Source organism: Rattus norvegicus, chromosome 11, assembly GCF_021556685.1.
Source record: "Rattus norvegicus strain SHRSP/BbbUtx chromosome 11, alternate assembly SHRSP_T2T, whole genome shotgun sequence".
Classification (NCBI taxonomy): Eukaryota; Metazoa; Chordata; class Mammalia; order Rodentia; family Muridae; genus Rattus; species Rattus norvegicus.
In genome coordinates this window covers 22,796,682-22,804,059 of record NC_141544.1, presented here as the reverse complement: position 1 = coordinate 22,804,059, position 7,378 = coordinate 22,796,682, and the positions used below count along the sequence as shown (strand labels likewise).

General features: G+C 37.4%; 1 long non-coding RNA gene across 7 annotated transcripts in view; it reads right to left on the bottom strand.

Annotated features, from left to right (window-relative positions):
• Window positions 1-221: 221 nt before the first annotated feature.
• LOC102550021 (uncharacterized) overlaps window positions 222-7,378 on the bottom strand; it is a 133,722-nt gene continuing 126,565 nt past the window's right edge. For 6 of the 7 annotated variants that reach the window (XR_015632891.1, XR_015632888.1, XR_015632887.1 and 3 more), the window contains 3 exons: window positions 5,906-5,972; window positions 1,370-1,479; window positions 222-741 (listed from right to left, as the gene is read on the bottom strand). This is a non-coding gene — a long non-coding RNA (uncharacterized LOC102550021). Of the gene's footprint in view, window positions 742-1,369; window positions 1,480-5,905; window positions 5,973-6,078; window positions 6,167-7,378 lie in introns of those variants that run through there. The other variant, XR_015632886.1, reaches the window with a different exon arrangement.

Genomic DNA, 7,378 nt, shown 5'->3' with positions numbered 1-7,378 from the left:
CCTATCTTATTTTCAGGCTTCGCTTATAAGTAAGTATCTGCACCACCTGCTTCAGTAAATCATTTTAAGTTTAAAGAAATCTGTGCTTCTGTAACAACAAAATTATCCCTTCCTGAAAGAATCCTAAATAAGGCACAGAAGAGATTTTAAACACTGGCAGGCTGGAACTAGAAATATAACATGAAATCTACGAAAATCACCAATAATTGCATACACACAGAGGCATGAAATAAACACTGTATTGTGAGTTAAATAAATGCAAAGCTTAGGAGTATAGATGTGGGATCTACAGGATACCCATTTTGCTTCTTGTTCTGCTAGGATTGCGTTTTATTGTAATCCTATATAAGTTATTTATCTTTTCTCAGCTTCCATTTTCTTGTGTGGACATAAAATAGTGCCATAAGACACTGTTATAAATATGTATTATAAAACAGGATGATAAATATGTGTTCAGTTGTTAAGATATGCCTGCTTTCAATGTTAGCTGTGGTTATCTTTTAGATTAGTCATTTCTAGTTTGGGAAAAGACACATAGATTGGAATTACTAAGCAAGATTTGTACACATTTCCCCTATGCTATCCCACTCTTAAGCTCTGTAGTTAGCATGTGATGAGGACTCTAAGAATTTAAGCAAGGGGGAAAAAACGCATAATCTTCCTAGACAGAATCTCTCCAGGGCCACTGAAGACAAATCAGGAAGTTGATTGCAGAAATCCAGATGATGTTGTATGAGAAACCTGCAATCATGAGAAAAGAAAAGGCAAAATGTGTATGGAATGCAGTTATGAAAGTTAAAAGACTGGAGTTTAGTCCTTATGCGACTACAGAACAATTCCCAGGTTTCTGCCTTAGGGGTCAGAGCAGAGAGCAAGCGCTCGTCAAGAGCAATTGAGGCATGGAGGAGAATGCACAGCACCCGTCCTCCTCCTCACTAATAAAATCATAAAAGATCCGCTAAGAAGTGGTAAAGCAGAACTCGACAAGAGCAGGTGTGAATCCTGGTACTCGGAATGGAAAATGCGTCCACTTTGTCAGTATCTGGAATTCCCCTAGTTACTCCTCTGTAAGATCCGAGAACATATATTGCATGGCTGCGTCCATTCTGTGACTCTGAGTAATGTCAAAATTCAGTGACATCAATGATTCTTACATTATTTGTTTCCTAAGGATGTCGACATCCTTAGTGTTTCACTAATGCAAGCTACTCAGTAATAAGCCTCTGAATTAGTATTCTCAGCTGCAGCTGAAAACTGGAATTCAAGACACAAAGCAGGATGGACGATGACACTGAAAACATGCACATGGCCTTCCTGTTCAGAACTAGTTGGCTTATGACAGCAAGCTTTGGTAAAGAAGGTGTCTTACACAATGCGAATGGTCAGTTCTCTCTCAGCGGACCGGTAATGTTTGTGAGATGGGAGATGAATCACAATCGAGGCCTTCGAAGATGTAGGAGAAATAGGTCATTCCAGGACCTAAGATTGAAAGAAAGACTCAAGAAATAATATATCTCCACAGGTCACACACCATGCCACAGTGTACAAGATCATTTCATGCAGCAGGGTAGCAGGATGGATCTAAAATTCCAAATAAATCCACGAGACAGTGGCACCTAGAAATTGTACCCGATTCTTGGAGAAAATTGATGTAATGTGGCACGTGGATAGTGAGGCCAACGAAGTTCTTATTGTAATGATAGAACTGAATTCCGAAATTAAGCACAGCGGGGGAGAAATGGATCTAGCACAGATGTCAAAAGCTATCATTGGCTTCTGTGATAAAACACTTTTTTTTTCTCTCTTAAGCTCAGGCCAGTGGCCTATGTAGGTCAATGATGTTGAGCAGGGAAAAAACAAACATCACAAGTGTTACTGTCTTTCTGAGGAAGCTTTGAAATGTTACAGACATTCGAAGATTCTTTTCTTTTCCTTGCTAGCAAATTTTTCAATTATCAATTGAGCCCGGAAGCTGCCATGTTTTTCAATAATTATATTTTTCAGAAAAGAAAGAGATTTTTAAAAAAGCCCCCCAAACAATAAATAGTTCAGCTTGGCACCAGTTAACATAATCTTCCTGAGTGGGTAACAGGGTCCTAGATGGTGGGTAATAAAAGAAGCCTGAGAGCCAATGATATGCATGCAGAGTTCTCTGTGCGGTTGCTTTGTATTTGTTTATAATTCATATTTCTCTTGTTCATCTCTACTTTGGTATATGATTTAATTATCCTGACTCCACTTTTTCTCTAGCATGTTCCACCTTTCCACAGGAAAAAAGGTAAAGAAATTTGCTGCTGATGTTTTAACTGATTTCTGATTGATTCCCTTCTTATCTTAGCACCACAAGCTCAGTTTTGTATTGAACGTAGACTGACAAATTCTTCTGTCATCTATAGTTGTGTCCAAAGAAAAGATGAGCACAAGGCTGAGATTCTACCTTTTTAATAAAAATGATATGTAGTCACAGATAACCCATGCATCTTTGTGTTTATTTATTTATAGTAAAGAAAGCATACATAATTGATATCTCACTTTAGAACAAGTATTTACCTGTGTAATGTAATTTAAAAGCTGTGCCCTTTGATCTCAAATGTTGAAAATCTTTAATAAAACCCTGAGACATTTCATAATTAGATGTATTTCCAAGTCCCCTTAGGGTCTTTTTCCTTAAATGAAATCTGTGAAATATAAATAACTATCAGAGAGAAAATATGTATTAAGAGAGCTATTCTTGGATATTTTCCTATGAGCCACTGAAATTACTCCTTGAACATAGAAAATTGAACATATAAAAAAGGTTGTACAAATAGGATTAAAAGTTTCCTTGTGTTTTATTATTTTTGCATCTTGACCAAAGTTCAGTTAGCACTCAAGTCAGCTCCATGAAATCTCAATTATCTGTAGAAGCAAATTTGAGAATCGGTATGAGAGAAGGACAAGGAAGAGCAAGGTCAGATTCTGAGAACGGTGCTGTTCATATATTGTAATATTCATCTTTGAGCCCATCATTGGTGAGTTCATTCAACAGGGAATGAAGGTTCTGCATATTTTCTATAATATGAGAAATAATGAAATTTTTATATGTTGAATGTATTTTTTTTCAACTCTAAAGCATAGTAAGAATGCTATGGTCACTCTAAATGAGTAACAAAAATGAAGTTACACAGACTTGACAAGATGGAGTCATAGAGACAAACAAAACTAAGTCCAAAGTATGGACAATGTTAAATTCATGGGAGACTCTTGCTTTGGGCTAAGGTTCTGCCCCAAGGCCCAGGAGACCTCATCAGACTAGAGGGAAGTAGCCATGTTGACCAAACAAACTAAAAGAACTCTGTAGCGAGTCAGCTTTCCAAGAAATTGGAGATTCACAGTTGCCTATCAGCAAGCAACAAAACAGTGTCCTGATTACTTATTCCGGGTATGAGTAGACAGGTATCAGTGCTTTAATCTGTAAAGAACGTAGTTGAAATGGCCCTCCCCTGCTCTGTATTCAGTAATTCTGTTTCTTGCATCATTTTTCAAAGACTTTTTTTTCTATTTAAAACCTAAGAATTTCTGTTTAAACAAAAATATAATAATAGTAATGCCTTTGTCCGGTAGGAGATCACATCATTCACACTTAGAATCAACTGAGGACCTTCATAATTTTACTGATGCTATACCCACTAAGGTTGCAATTACAGGATCCTCCTGGATGTTTGTTAGAAACCAGCACAGAGGCAGGCCCATCGGAGATGATCAGATAGGTAACAAAAAACCTCCAGAAGAAAAATAAAAATAGGAAAAGCACACAGAAATGAAGTATCACAAATAATACAGCCTAAATAACAAAGCTCGAAGCATAATAACACAAGACTCTCATATGGCCGTACTGCCAATGTCTAGTTAAGTTTAAATGAGTCCAACTTTTTAGAAAGTAATTCAACCATCCCCTAAAATCCTAAGTGTTGATATTCTTTTACTGGCTAATTGAATGGGAATTTATCTCACAGAAATAAATGTTTAGATGACCATTACGTCTTTAGAGTAGAAGTAACAAATATCAAGGCAAATGTCTACCAATCAACTGAGAAATAATTCATGGAGCATCTACCCAAGGAATTAATATAAAGGAGTTCAAGAATGTGTAATAGTAAATGTATAAAGTGAAAGGTTTTAAACCTTTTAAAAAGTTATAAGTTCATTTTTAGAAAGGACAGAAAGTGTTGACTGTAAAGACAGATGGAAAGTTGCTCATTATCCACTAGAGAAATTTAGTTTTTATTCACTTGACACTTTTCATTTGATTTTTAGCTGGAGTGCACTAATACTTCTGTACACTGCCTCTAAGAATTGGCCAGCATCTTAGACCCACCCTTCTCTATCCAGTAGGAAATTTCATCTTAGAAAGCTCCACAGAAACAGGCCCATCCACACAATTCATTAATTAATTTGCTACTAGCAATGACAGGTTTCACCCTCATCCCTAACAATATTGGTCTGACTTTCCTTACCAAGACTCATAACTTCTCTTTCAGTGTCAGGGGAAACCTGTTACTAGATTTATCAATAAGCTGAAGTGATGAATCTACTGTCTATAGTACTACTTATGGGATAAATAGGGTAACTGGTCCCATGTCTGTGGGCACTACTATTCTCATGAACACAGTACAATTCACCTAACCTAAGATCTAAACAATAATGACCCTTAGCATAATCATCAGGCAAATATGAGTTCTTTCCCTTCCACATAACTGCCATCGGTGTCTGGGAAGTATAACTAAATGCTGACAAGGGTAGTTAGTTCCCAAGAATAGCATGGGGTCTAACAGCTCTCCTTGGTGTTATCTCTAAGGATATTTTGATCATTCATAGTGACCTTATATGCAGCCTCACTGAGCTTAAAAGCTTGCCAACTCTGTGTTTTGTTCTCCAGTATGAGTATCAGACAACCATATGGTAAAAATCTAGTCATAGATAATATTATGTGAATTATAAAGTATATTTTTGAAGCCCGTTAGATTGAAACTGTTCTGAAGTCAGGTGTTTGGAGACCTTGACATCACCTAAAACCAATGTATTTTCTCTTATGTTTCTTCAAGGTGACAACAGCCTTGTTACTCTCACCTGGACTACAGCTTTGCCCTTTGAGCTTCATAGGAAACATAGAAGTCTCTGGATTTGTCCCAAGTCTGTGACTACTGAAGTAAAACAGCATTTGATGTTTTAAGCCTTTTAGAAGGCTTTTCTCTCTGTCATTTTTGTGCCCTAGGTTTTTGCTATGAAAATTTTTCTTCTAGGAGTTTCATGGGGTTTCTTCAGGAAGAAACAAATAGCTTAGTTTCATCTTTCTTTTATGTTTTTTTTTAAACATCAAGAGTCTTTTTACTGATATTATCTGTTTGTTTTTAATACCAGAGTATTTGGTTTTACTCTAGGTCTCTGGACTATCTACTCTCCTCTTCTTGATTCAGACATGGGTTTCTTCTTATGGAGTAGAGCTTAAGTCAAATCAGACACTGGCTACTCTGTCAAATTCTGTGCAAACATTGCACTAGTATATTTTGTAAGCAGAATATAATATAGATCAAAGATTTTGTGTCTGGGTTGGTGTTTATGTCTTTTTATTTTTTTGATAGTCTTCAGAGTACACTCATCCCGTCACCACAGAGAGGACAATATAGGGATGATGGGTCCATGTAACCCCCAGTTCAACTTCTTCATATTCAATGAATTCTATGGGTGTTGTCCCCATTGCCAGTTTGTAGGATTAACATAGGAAAAATGACTATCCTACAAAAAATGACTTATAGATTCAAGGCAATCCCCACCAAAAATCCAACACAATGCTTTATAGACCTTGTAAGGACAATTCTCAACTTCATATAGAAAAACAAAACAACAACAGTAAAAACCAACATACCTGAAACAATCCTGAACAATTCAAGAGCTGCTTGAAGGCTCTACAAGCTTCAAGTTGTACTTCAGAGCTGTAATAATCAAAGCAGCATAGTATTGGAATAAGAATAGATATATTGATCAATGAATTAAATTAAAGACAAGACACAAATCTTTTGAGAAGCCAGAAATACATACAGAAACAGGATAACATCTTCAACAAATGACACTGGTCGTACTGGCTGTTTGCATGTAGAAGAATTCAAAAAGATCCATACTTATGACCCTGCACAAATGTCAAGTCCAAGTAGATCAGAAGCCTTAACATAAAATCAGATATACTAAAACTGATAGAAGACAAAGTGCAGGAATAGCCTTAAACTCTTTGGCCCAAGAACAGACTTTGTGAACAGAACACTGATAGTACAGGTATTACGATCAGCAATTAGGAAAGGACCCCATGAAACTGTAAAGCTTCAGCTCTTTCAGTTCAGATTATTATCCCTTGCTTCTAAGGTTGTAGTCTACCATGTCCAGACAGCTTTCCTGACCTCAGCCCAAAATGAAGGCCTCTCTTTTCTTACCTGGGCTTTCTCTTCTCTGCCTGAGATGGGGAGCCCTACCCCCAGTGCCCTATCTGAGAAATGTCACGTAGTCCTTGGCAAAATAACAGGTTCACCTTCCTCTCTCCAGATCAGAACCTGCTCAGCAAGCACCTGGGATTTCTGGAACGTTTCCCCATGCAAATTTGGTTTTTCCAGAAACTTCAGCCTCAGACAATGAAACTTCACTATAAAAAGAGCCCCATTCCATTTGCCAAGGTTCATATATACCGCCCTTGATTCACCCTGAATAAAGAGCATGTGCTCAAGCTGTTTCATTGAATCTCATCTAAGAGATCTATGACCTTTTCTCCTTGGTTGTCAACCATGATCCTGCTGACCCACCCATTCAGGACTTTGGTTCATTCTTTTCTGACTGGTGTACAGCAATGGCTGGATTTTCCCAGGAAAGAAGAAGACAAACCTGCACAAATAGACCATAGCATCTAAAGAAGTTACACTGGACTTTGCTGAAAACAATGTTTTAAGGTTTCAGTGTTGTAGTCCTCCACTGCTCAGAAGATCAATAGATTCCCTTCTTTCACAGGACTTTCCCACTCCTTCTTGATTTTTGCTATTGTTTGTGAATTGGGAAGGGTGGAGTGGGTTGTTGTTGTTGTTGTTGTTGCTGCTGCTGTTGTTTGTTTGTTTGTTTGTTTGTTTGTTGATGCACATAAAAACTAGACGCTGCTACATTCCTGCATCCTGGCACCTAATCTCTGCTGCTCCTAATACTGTGTCTACCTGCATTGCAGACTAAACCTCTGTCAGCCCTTTCTGGCTATAAATTCAAGCATCTGTCCTCAGCTCATTAGAAAAAATCTTTCCGTTTTAAAAAATAAAAATATAAAAATACATGTTCATGGGCCAGTGAGATTATTTGCAGCACTGTGACA